We start from the raw sequence: 13,017 nt of genomic DNA, 5'->3' as shown, positions 1-13,017 counted from the left end.
AAAAAAAATAAAAAATAAAAAAAATAAATAAAAAAAAATAAAAAAAAAAAGAAAAAAGAAAGAAAGAAATATGGGAACAAATGCTGATGTTCACGTTTTTGGTCATACTAAGTGAATATGAAAAAAATCTTACAAAGAGCCCGATGGTATTTGGGTCTGTGCTTCTCAGTACAGCAGGCTAGGTTGTCTATTAAATCCTGCGCCTGAGTTTAATCCTCCTAACTATGAGCTGGGTACTGTTCTCCAAGCATTTCAGGTAAGGATCCCGGACTTACCAAAGAAGGCTCGGTATGCTTGGACTGACAGCCAGGATTTGAAGCTGGCCCTGGAATCTGTTTAAATCTGTAGTCTCTCAGGAGAGCCCTTCCTCTGCTGTGTGAGCCACACAGCCACCTCTCAGTCTTCGTCCCAGCATCAGTGACCCCTTGAGTAGGCAGACAGCTTACTCATAGACCTTTTCACTATGCACTGTTCCAGAAGGTTCAAATCCTTCAGCGTAGGGACAAGGAACCCTTCCGAGCTCCTGGGGATCTTAGGGATGGACCATGGCTCTCCAGAGCAAGGGCAAGATGAAGCACCCTCACGTCAGTGGAAGAAGGAATGGATTTTTCAAAATTGGCTGCTGTATACCATGACCTAGTCATTATTTTTCTAGGCCAGGTATTGCAGCCCACATTCATTCCGTTTTGAAAGGAGAAAAAAAAATTAAAAACAAAAACAGTTTGGGAATGGTGATGCACACCTGAAATCCCAGCACTTGGGATGTTGAGAAAGAGGGAAGTCCCTTGAGTTTAGGGTCAGCCTGGACTATACAGCAAATGCCAAGTCAACCTGAACTACATAGCAAGACTGTTTCATAAAAGAGGGTTGGGGAGTAGGGCTGGGGCCTTGAGATGGCTCAGCTGGTAAAGGCACTTGCCCCTAAGCCTGCTGACCTGAGAGAGTTTAATCCCAAGAGCCCACATGTTAGAGAGAATGGACTCTGGAAAGCTGTCCTCTGACCTTCACATATACACTATTAGCACTCTCGAGCACGGGCATACACACATAAAGACACACATAAAATAAATGTTTGTTTGTTTGTTTGTTGCTTTTAATGAAGGAAAGGTTAGTGTAATGGCATATACTTGAAGTCTAAGCTATGCTAGAGGCTGGGGAAGGGAGGTGCTTAAATTCAAGAATTTGAGACTAGCCTAAGCAACATAGTATAAGGATGCTCAGCCTCAAAAAAAACCCAAAAAAAGCAAAACAAAACAGAAAACCCCAATAAACCAACCAAACAAACAAACCCTTAGGAAACAGCAAAGGAGGATTACTACAAATACCAGACCAGCCATTGTGTAAGACTTGAGACTCTGTTTCAAAAACCATCCTTCTACAAAAAAAGGGACTGGCTTAACTGTAATCCCAGCACTTGGGAGACTGAGCAGGACCACAGGAGGATAACACAAGCCCTCGGAAAAGCAATCAGCTAATGCAAGGGATAAAAATCCTGCATTCGCTACAGTCTAGATAAACCCTGAGGACTATGCTGGATGAAATAAGTCAGTCTCAAAAAACAAATACTGTGATAAAATAAATGTGTGATTTGATTCATTTGAGGTTTCTAGGGCAAACAAGTTCAGAGAGACTCGCAACAGGGTCAGGTTTGTGATTTTTAACTGCAATCCCACTACTTGGGATGTGGAAGCAGGAGGATCAAGGGTTCAAGACCATCCTGGAATACATGAGTGTATCAGAAAATGAGAAAGAGAGAGAGAGAAAGAGAGAGAGAGAGAGAGAGAGAGAGAGAGAGAGAGAGAGAGAGAGAGAGAGAAAGAAAGAGAGAGAGAGAAAGATGCTCTGCTGGACCATGCATACATAGACTTTCAGGCAGAAGTCACACTGCTGTCACAGATGTCACAAAGCTGGCTCCTGAACAGAGAGTTATTCTGCTGATGTGGCACCAATGCTTTCTAACAGGAACAAGTCATTCAAGGCTGCTAGTGCTATGTGCCACAAGTAGAAAAAAACCCACTCAGGTCCCTCTCAGAACATGCTCCATCCCAGCTGAGGAGACATCAAAGACTGAGAAAGTATGTCTTGCAGATTGTGACGGGCACCCTTCCTGCTTCAGAAGTGTGGACTTGGAGACGCTGTCCCTCCCAGGTCCTGCACAACAGTTCAGTTCCCATCCTCACATCAGTCCAACAGCTAAGCACAGCCCTGGTGACCCAGCCTGTGGAGGACAAAGAGGTTGGATCCCCCTGAAGCTGGAGTGACAGGCAATTGTGAGCTGACCAAGATGACTGCCGGGAATTGAATTCAGTCCTCTGCAGGAGCAGCAGAACCTCTTAGCCACTGAGCCACCACCCCAGCCCCACTGGGTTCTCCAGCAGGTCTCAACCCATGGGGTCGCATATCAGAGATTTACATTACGATTCCTAACAGTAGCAAAATTACAGTAGCAATAAAATAATCTTATGGTTGGAGGGTCATCTTAAGCACCTGAAAAAAAATTTAAAGTGTGTGTGTATGTGTGTGTGGGGTGTGTGTGTGTGTTTGTGTTTGTGTGTGTGTGTGTACATGAGTACAGGTGCCCACAGAGGCCGGGAGACAGTGTTAGATCTCCTGGAGTTACAGGAAGTTCCGAGCCCCCTGATGTGATACTCAAAGTCTAACCCTTTGCAGCTGCAACCCCCTTTAAACTCTGTGGAAGATCAAATTCACCTACAAAACCATGACCATACATCTGAGCTACAGCTTTCTAAGTACAACCGCAGTCTGAGACTGTGACCTGTGCTAAAAGTTTACAGTTGTATTACATTATTGTCTCTTCGTGTTCTGCCTTCTGTTCCTATCTACCCTTGGCTTAGGGGGCTGAGGCAGGTGAGCCACCAAGAGTTCCAGGTCAGTTTATGCTACAGAGTGAAACCATGTCACAACACCTTCCACCCCACCAAAACCAAACAAAACAAACAAAAAAAACCTACCGGCTGATGATTAAGAAGCTAAATAAGATGCACATAGTCTGTAGCAATCAGTAAGTTAGTGATTACTGTAGCAAAATATACAGGCAGGGCATGATCAAGATACAGTCCCGCTACTTGGGAAGCTGACTCAGGAGAATCTCTTGAGCCTAAGCACTCAGGGCTATCCTGGGCAACACAGTGAAAAACAAACTTATGCACAATAGGCCATACCCCAGCACTCTGACCTAAGGTCTCTTCCTCTTGCTCACGGACTGGCATATTTTTAAATTGGGAGCTAGGGTATAGCTCTTTGGTAGAGTACACACTGAGTATAGGCAAGGTACCCAACACCCTGAGAATGGCTTTATTGAACTCTGGGGGCTGAGGAGATAGATTAGGTCACAAATCGAGTGTTTGCCTAACAAATGTGGTAGGACACACCTATATTTCTAACATGTGGGGAGATAGGAGAATCAAAAATTCAAGCCCATCTTTGATTTCATAGTGAGTTCAAGGCCAGCCTATTCTAACATGAGATGTTTCAAACGACAGCAAGAAAAACTGAATCAGTTGGAGGTGGCAAGCCTTCCCTGTGATGACCTAGCTGGTGATCCGGCACAGCAGCCTTTCCTGGCCCACTCCCCTTTGACAACTAGAATGGCTCCAGGTTCTCTTCACTTGGGGCCCTTTGGAGCAGATAAGCTGGAAAGGCCCAGGTTTCCTGCCATGAGAAGTCACATTCCACTCTGACCTGAGGCCCAGAGCTCTGGCTCCTGGGCCCAAATGCTGCGATGGAGTATGTGTTCTGCAGTCAGCTCGGTGCTGCCCTTAACCTCTTCCCCAGCCAATGGCCCTGCCTCTCATTTGCAAGGAAGATGAACATCATGCAAGAGAAACAGCACAGAATTCACAAAGGGGTTTCTTTCTTTAGGCTGACCCCATGATTAATCCAGTTTCTTTTCAAAACCCATCAGCAACTATCTATTGAATGGGTGAATTCAATTAAAAGGTAACAGAATGTGACTATTCTACTAGTAAAGAAGGCAGGAGGACCTGGGGCAGAGGGGAAAACTGGAGTAAAACAAGGTAGTAGGTTAAAGGAGCCATAGCAGACCTCAAGGGGACTCTGACAGCTAGCTGCTGATTAATGGGCTAAGGACGTAACCCAGCGGCAGAGCACTTGTCTAGTCTGCCAGAGGCCCTGCAGATAAACAATGGCTCTCTAATGGATACAACAATACCTCAAAACATTAGAGGGAAGACCTCAATGCACAGCAAGTATGTGGGCTCAACCCAGGTCTTTGGTTCAAAAGAAAAATGGAAGAAAGCAAAGGGGACCGAGAAAGGAGCTCAGCACCTAATGAAAAAGGTGGGAAGGAGGAAGCCCGAGAGTACCTGGCAGTGGTACCCAGTGGTGCCCATGGGGCTCTAAGTGAGAAAAGCAGCAGCAGGGACTCTGGGGGTGCAGAGCCGGAAGGGCTGCAAGTCCACCTTTGCCCCCTCCCTTCCCCAGCCTGGCATTTCTTCCCCCGGCCTCCAGGTGGCACAGCTGGCCTAGCACAACCTGCTCAGGTACTGAGAGCCAGGACTCAGTCCTGGGCAAGTCTCAGGAGTGAAGAAAAAAAGGCCAAGCAGGTCTGACGAATGACAGGGTCATCCAGTGGTAGCCTCACCTCAGCCACTTGTTTAGAAATCTACTCAGTAGATTACTGTGAACTAAAGCCAGCGATTCTTGGGATGCTAGGGAGCACCATGGGTGTTTCTGATTTCTCTCTCAAGCCCCAAGAGAAAGTTTCACAGCTGCACGGGGCACAGCAAGGGAATGACATCTCATCTAAGAGGTCTAGGAGTAAGGTCAGCAGCTAGTCTAGGGATCCTTTTCTTGTTTTGTAAACAGTGACACATTTGCATATGTTTGTTTAATTTTTTTTTATTGTGGTTGGATTTTATTTTTATTACCTGTTTGTTTGCCATGAGACAGGATCTCTCATGTAGCCCTGGCTGTCTTGGAACTACAGAGAGAGATCTGCCTGCCTCTGCCTCCTATGTGCTGGTTATCTTATTGTTAAATAGTCTCAGGTAGCGCAAGCTGGCTCATATTCACTATGCACTCAAGGATGGCCTTGAAATTCTGATCCTCCTGTTCTCACACCCAGAGTTGTGGGATTACAGCCCCATATAAACAAACGCTATGTAGGGGATCAGACCCAAGGCTTCATGCATGCTAAGCAAGCACTATACTGACTGAGACACATCCTCGGCCGCAAGAAGACCCTTTTCCTTTTTTTTGTTTGTTTTCTTTTTCTTTTCTTTCTCTCTTTTTCTTTTTCTCTTCCTTCCTTCCTTCCTTCCTTTCTTTCTTTCTTTCTTTCTTTCTTTCTCTCTCTCTCTCTCTCTTTCTTTCTTCCTCTCCTTCCTTCTTTCTTTCTTTCTTTTTTTCTGAGATAGGACCACAATATATATCTCTGGGAGGCCTGAAATTTGCTATGTAGACCAGGCTGACTTCAAACTCACAAAGACCCACCTATCTTTCTCTATTTATTTATTTATTTATTTTAATATTACATTTATTTTTAATTATGTATATGTCTGTGGGTGTGGATGTGTCATTGTGCGTGAAATTACCCTCAGGAGCCGACAGAAGTATTTGGATCCTCTGGAGTTGGAGTTCCAGGCAATTGTGAACTCCCCACCATGGGTACTGAGAGCCAAACTTGGGTCCTCTGTAAAAGTAATATGTGCTGTCAACCAGCCCCAAGGCCAAGATTTCTTAACATAGTTGTTATTGACCTGTGGGGCAGCATTATTCTCTGCTGGGGTGAGGAGGCTGTCTGGAGCACAGCAGGATGCATAGATGCACTCAGGTCTGTATCCACTCTCCCAGCCTCAATGAGATAGGCTCATCTTTCAGGTCCAGAGTCCTAAGGTCTGGACAGTTTTCATGCCCAGCCTTCTCCCAAATCCAAAGAAACAGAACTTCCCTGCAACCATCTTGTATACAAATCCTCAAGGATTTAGTCAAAATGCAGATTTTGACTCAATAGACCTGAGATGGGGATGGGTCTTATCTCCCCCACCATCAAATACTGGGTGTCCACGCTAGGCTCATCATACCCTGCCTTGAAAAGCAGTACCCAGGCTCCTAAGTAAAAAGATGTCTACAAGTTCACAGCCAGCCTAGGCTACAGTATGAAGTTCCATCTTGGAAGGAAGGAAGGAAGGAAGGAAGGAAGGAAGGAAGGAAGGAAGGAAGGAAGGAAGGAAGGAAGAAGAGAGAGAGGAAAAGGAAGAAGAAGAGGAAGAGGAAGTAAAGAAGAGAAGCAAGCAAAACCCAGAGTGAGTGTGATCCTAATCCTCAGATCTCTGCTAGGACTCAGGGTTCCTAGAATCTTTATCCCTATTGTTTTAGGAATAACAGAACTATATGCACTCATAAACAAGGTGCATTCCTAGGAAAATCTAGTTAGTACAGAGCTAGGATCCTTAAACAGGGAGAGGATGCTGGACATCACTGGACCTGAGCTGAACTGTCCCCTCTATAGATGTTTTTGAGGGGGGGATTTCCCACAGCAGTTATTGACTGAAAGGCAGACTATCTAGAAATTGTGTCAGGGACAGGCATGCTCTGCTTTCTAAACCGTGTTGTGTGTGAACCCCTGGTTACTTTTTCAAACCAACATGTTTCATAGAATGTTCGGGTCTCAGCCGGGCGTGGCTGAGACACTTGGGAGGCAGAGGCAGGCGGATTTCTGAGTTCGAGGCCAGCCTGGTCTACAAAGTGAGTTCCAGGACAGCCAGGACTATACAGAGAAACCCTGTCTCGAAAAACCAAAAAAAAAAAAAAAAGAATGTTCGGGTCTCAGCCTAGAGCTGGCTATTCTCATCTGATAGAGCAGTTTGGAGTAAGCACAGAGAATACTGTTTATGTGTCTGGTTTTTAAAATGGGCTGACGACATGGCTCATTGAGTACACAGCTTGCAGTGAAAGCCTGCCAATCTGAGTTCCATCCCTAGGACCTGAGTAACAAAGTCAGCTGTCCTCTGACCTCCATGTGTGCATTATGACATGCACATGCCCCTACACACACTATACATATGAACAGTGCTAAATAAAACTTTAGGGTTGGTAGATAGGTAGCTAAAGGCACTTGTTTCCAAGCCTGAGAACCAGTGTTTGAACCCCAGAAGCCACATAGTGGAAGGATGAAACCTGCTTCCACAGGCTATCCTCTGTAGTGGTGTGCGTGTACATGTGGTGCACGTGCACATACATGCACATACATGCACATACATGCACATACACATACATACACATACACACACACACATGCATACTCATAAATTCACAAGCACATGCACACATTTAAATATATATTGTAGAGCTGGAAAGATGGCTCAGTGGTTAAGAGCAATGACTGTTTTTCCAGAGGTTCTGAGTTCAATTCCTAGCAACCACATGGTAGCTCTCAACCATCTGTAATGAGATATGATGCTCCCTTTGGATGTCTGAAGACAGCTACAGTGTACTCATATACATAAAATAAATAAATCTTTAAAAAAAGAAAAAATATATATTATAATAAGCTGTCTTTTGTGATGTGTAAGGATTAACTCTAAATTAACCCTCCTGTTACATTCGCTTCATTAAGGTGCTGCAAGACAATCCATGCGGACATCACACTGCAAAACTGTCCACAGTCGGCTGCAGAGCAGACATTATCTAGGCTTCTCAGGTTTTCCCTAAAACATTTTTATTCCAGCTCCCATTGAAAATTGTCACCGTATGGAATGATGATCTCTCTGCCTTAGCCACTGGGGTTACTTCCCTGAGTCTCCTGTGCTGCTTTGGAAAGGAGAGTACCATCAGTCGATCGCACTGTGGGTCAGTGCGTGAACTTAAAGCCAAGATTTCAAGATTTTTGGCTACTCAAAGTGAAAGTAAAGATGTGTAAGAAAGGGTGACACATATGTGACGCGTTCATGACACATGTGTGACACACTACAGTTTCCATGACAAGAGGCTTTTGTTTTTTCCTTATTCTATATTATTTTATTTTCTTTGGGGGGGGGCTTGCAAGGGCAGGGCGAGGAGATGTGGATACAAAGGGAAGGGGTGGTGAGTGGGATTAGGGTGCATGATATGAAATTCACAAAAAAAATCAATAAAAAGATTAAGAAAGAAAGAGAGAGAGAGAGAGAGAAAGAGAGAGAGAGAGAGAAAGAGAGAGAGAGAGAAAAAAAGAGAGAGAAAGGAAGAGAGAGTCAATGCAGAGCCAGCAACAGGACAGTGACTTGGAGAATAAGTGGGAGAGGAGGGAACAGGACACCAGACAAAGCACACACCACCAAGTGAAAAGGACAGGCCGTGAGGCAGAAAGAAGAAAATCTCCACAGTTATCTTCTATATCAGTGCAAAGAGGGAAGTGAATGAGAGACAGGACAGTTACTGGCATCTTAAAAAACAACAAACCAAAACAAAACAAAAAATTCTGCAATGCCAGGACTCCAGTGACCCAGGGAAGGCTTCCAAGATTCTATCTCAAAATTCTAAGATAAAACAAAGTCACTCTTCAAGTACAAAGGACACTTCAGTTGTTAATCTTTATGCTAGTGACTAGGTTTTCATTCATTCATTCATTCAAAAAATAATAAAAAAATAAAATACAATAAGATAAAACAAAGACTACCACATTGAAGTTGGACAACATAAACCAACAGAGGGAAAAGAGCCCAAAAGAAGGCACAGGTATCAGACCCACTTGCTGACACATTCAGGAATCTCATAAAAACACTGAACTACGTATAAGCGCATGGGCCCTGGTGCAGGCCCCGTGCAGGCCCCGTGCAGGCCCCGTGCATGCTGCTTCAGTCTCTGGGAGTTCCTATGAGCTTTGCTCATGTTGATTTAGAGGGCTCTGCATTCTTGATGTCCTCCATCCTCTCTGGAGACATTACACTCTTTCTCTCTCCTCTTTCTTCAGGTTCCCTATCCCTGAGGGAAGGAATTTGGTGGAGACATCCCATTTAGGGCTGAGTGTTCCAAGATTTCACTCTCTGCTTAATGTCTGGCTGAGGGTCATTGTATCTGCTCCCATCTGCTGCAGAAGGAAGCATCTTTGTAGACTGCTGAGCAATAAACCATGAGTACACAGGATGTCGTTAGGCATCTTTTAAAAAACCCTCTCTTGCTTGCTTGCTTGCTTGCTTGCTTTCGCTTCATAGAAAATCTGCCTTTGGGTGTTGGGTTTGTAAGCATAAACAAAACATTTCCTATCAAAACTTACTAAAATTGTTGAACTCCATACATACATTAAGTAGTCTCTTCCGAGTATCAGTGGCTGGCACAGAACCCATCCAGTTATCTAAACACATCAGTGACTCTTGTTTTTCACATCAAAGAAACACTCATTCTAGGAGCCGACTGGGGTCACAGCATCAGTTCTACTAACATTGTAATACATGGAAATGTATTTCAAGCAAGGAACTAGACAGCAAACCTTTGGACTCGAGGAGTTAATTTTCAGCAATGCTCCTGTTTCAACTATTAAAAATCTCTTAACCCAACCTTCATCCAAATTCAATTTCACCTTTATTTAAACTTCTCATTACCCTAGTAAGCAGAGGTGACTAATGACAACTGTGATAGAAATCTGGGCCATGAGTATTTTAAGAGCCCATTAATTTTCATTTTAAAAAATGCGTGGTTGGCGACTTTTTGAGACAGGGTCTCTCTCTGTCACCCTGGCTGACCTGAGACTCACTATGTAAAGCAGGCTGCTCTCATCCTCACAGAAATCTATCTACTTCTGAGTGCTGTCATTAAAGGCATACGCCCCACCCACCTCCCCAAGATAGGGTCCATTCTGTAGCTAGGGCTGACCTGGAACTCAAAGTTCTTTGGCAAGCCTCCTGCTTCTGCTTCTACTTCTACTCTACTGAGAGGACAGGCCTGAGCCAGTATTCCCTACAAGAGCCCACTGACTCTATGAGGATAGCACACAACAGCAGCAACAACTAGAAGGTCCACAGTGCTAATGGGTTAGCCCTATAATAAAATATTGAATGTTTGAGAAATACAACAACCAGCCAGGGTCATTTGATCAGTAAGTTAAGACAGCCTGCTTCACCTTACTCACTGGAGATCCTCGGGCTACTGGGTCAGAACAAACCACTTATGAAAGTTAAATGAATTCTGACAACACCACTCCGCACTCTGCAGGCAGAAAGCACCGCCAACTGTCATGCCGGAGCTATGAGATAATGGGGATTTCAAAATGTTTGTCCTACTCAAAGACCAGCCAAGCTGTTCATGATTGCACCTCAGCATCCCAGAAACCAGACAGAACTCCATGGTGCAGAACGCTGACTGGGGCAGAGATGGAAACCTAGACAGGTGCTCCTGGGCCACGGCTAACTGGCTAACTCGGGGTGGGAGTGGGGACGAGTTCCACAGGACTCTTGAGGTTCCCCTTTCCAAGGGAGAGGATTCTCATTCTCTCTCTGTCTCTGTCTCTGTCTCTCTCTCTCCCTCCCCCCCACCCCTTTTAAAGAAAAAGATCAAAAACAGAGTGGAGAGCAAGCAGTAGAATCAGAACATGAACATCTGTGTTAAAAGTAATCAATTCCTTCCCATAATACTATAGAATCTAGTTGGTCAAAACCGGGAATGCCGCCAGACTTAGAGAAAGAAAGGATGTTTGGTTAAAATGGAAATGCTGCCAGGAAGGCAAGAGTGATGCTTAAGTGAATTCAGAGCAAAGGCAAGCCGGTTCCCCAGGCGTGTGGACGGCAGGTGCATAGCATATATATCTCTTCAGCCTCCAGGCGCCTGTGAGCACGCGCTGAGACAAAAAGAGCTTCCAGAGAGAAGTAAAACTTGTTCATGGACTCAAAAGATACAATACGGCACATAAAATCCATTTTTCAAAGGCAAACGCCAGTAGTAAATTTGCTGGATTATAGCCACTGGGCTTGGAATGGACACAGGGGAAGGTGCTGATTTGTCAAAGTCCCCGGTATGCAATCTCTGGGGACAAACTACTACCGGGTCTGAGGAGAGAACCCACTGTCATCCTTTTCACAGATGCTTGGGATGATGGATTGTCGGGCCTGGTGAGTAGCGTGTTCATCTGTGCTGTGTAGCTCGGCGACCCAGCTGCTAGCCCAGCCCGGTTGGCTCATCACTGGCTGCTCCGACCCTCACTCGCTCTCATCCGGCCACCTGCGCCACTGCTCTCCAGTGAGGGTTCCCGTTCTCACGGGCTTCGTTTCGGTCTCTTCTAATCCACTGGCTTTCTCTAGAATTTCCCAGGGCTGCCAGAGTCTCTCCGCTCTTATCTTTGCCAGCGTGCCTCCTCTACGGACTTTACTGGTGGCACTTTCCTCTGCGACCTGCTCCTAAAATTCCCCTCAAAGTATTCCCAAAGATTCTCAACCGGGCTTTACTGGAGATGAAACCCCAGTTCGAACTCCTCAATGCCGATTCTCAAGACAGACGATCCTGCTCAGCTCGAACCCCCCCCCCCCGCCCCAACCTTCCTGACCTTCAGAACCGTTGCTTCCTCCATCAGCTAAGAAGTTCAGCAGCCTAGACTCCAGTACAAAACTGCTCCGGCTGAGCACCCTTAGGCCTCAGTTTCCTTGCAAAGCTATAGACTTCTAAAGATGCCGCCAGCACTGCCACCCCAGCAGGCAGGACCCGAGTTTTTGGCTAACTGACCTCGGTGGCTCCGTCTACCTCTACTGGCTCTTGTGCACAGCCACATTTGATTTCACCGTTTTTCCTGTATATCTCGGCGGAAGGTGGGGCTGTTTATTTTTAAATCATATGTAAGTATTGAATAATCCCGGCCCTGCCCTAAACCTAAGAAATTCAAAGGCATAAGGACCTTTCTAGCTCGAATGGCTTCCCAGACAGGATCCACTAGACACAGACTTGAAGACCCTCACAATCCACCTTTTCCCAGTGCCGGAGAGCACTCTAACCCGAGTTCCGAACCGCCACGCCCCAACTTGAACACCCACCTCTAGGAGCCAGTTCCGAGAGCGCAGTCCTCCGGCTCCGCTCCAGCGTGGTGCGGCTGCCGCCTGCTGCTCCCAACGTCCAGGGAAAGGCGCGGCACAGCCCCAACCTGGGGCCAGCGCATCTGCCAAGAGCAGCAGCCTCTGGGCTCGCCTGGCACCCGGGAGCCCCGCCCACCCATCCGGGCCCGCCCCACTCCAGGCCGGTGGTCCGCCCTCCGTTTTCATTGCTCCTCCCCATCCACCCATACCTCCTCTTGGTAGCTGGAACAGAACATGAGCCCTAAGAAATGGTGAATGAATGTATGTATGCCTGCGTGAATGAATGGAGAAACCGAAGTGATGGGAGAAGTGGAAAGAGAATGTTTCCTAACTGGGGAGGGCGCCGCGTGTCTGAGTTAGTGCATGGGGGGCGGGGGATGTCTGTGAAGGCGTTGCCGCATGTATATATATATGTGTATGAGTGCGTGTGGAAGTATGTGCGGGAGAAAGCCCTGATTGGCCCTTGGTAAGAGCGAACAGAGGGATTGACTGGGAAGTGTTTCTTAGTTATAATAAGAGTTTAATGTGGTCCAAAGGCTGAGATGCAGGTAGAGAGATATTCTGGAAAATCTTTGATTCGTACATCTTTCAGGCTGCTGTGGCTGTGCAGCGGTCGGTCGGTGGCTTCATGGTGTCAAAACGTGTCTGTTAACAATTCCAGACAGAGTTGGGGAAGGAAGCAGCTGAGGCTCAGGGTTTGACTCCATTAGGCAGGTGGCCAGCCATCCCTCATTTCAGAGAGGTCTGAAATTTCAGTCTGTCGTCCCCTCCCCCGTGATGAATATTTAAATAATGTTAATGACCCTTGGAGAACCGAGCAGTCTAGAAGGCCTTAGAGAGGACACCAATATACCCATAAATAGCCCCCACAGAAAACAGCATTTTCAAAAAGCAAGCTATTGTGCGTCTTACTCAGCTTTAGGGCAAGTTTTCTGCAGAGGAAAAATCACATCAAGTGGAGTCAGATTCAACTTTTCACCAGGGAAGCGCTTTCCCGGTGATC

At 46.0% G+C, this 13,017-nt stretch overlaps 1 protein-coding gene across 1 annotated transcript in view; it reads right to left on the bottom strand.

The window, feature by feature from the left end:
- The window catches only part of LOC110293506 (A-kinase anchor protein 2), a 107,526-nt gene extending 95,411 nt beyond the window's left edge, over positions 1 to 12,115 (bottom strand). Inside the window, exon 1 of the mRNA XM_029475713.1 lies at positions 11,976 to 12,115. The gene's annotated coding sequence lies outside the window, so the exon portion shown is untranslated. The remainder of the gene's footprint in view (positions 1 to 11,975) is intronic.
- Between the last annotated feature and the right edge of the window lie 902 nt (positions 12,116 to 13,017).

The sequence above is a fragment of the Mus caroli genome, chromosome 4 (genome assembly GCF_900094665.2).
Source record: "Mus caroli chromosome 4, CAROLI_EIJ_v1.1, whole genome shotgun sequence".
NCBI classification, from domain to species: Eukaryota; Metazoa; Chordata; class Mammalia; order Rodentia; family Muridae; genus Mus; species Mus caroli.
This window is presented reverse-complemented; position numbering and strand designations above follow the sequence as displayed.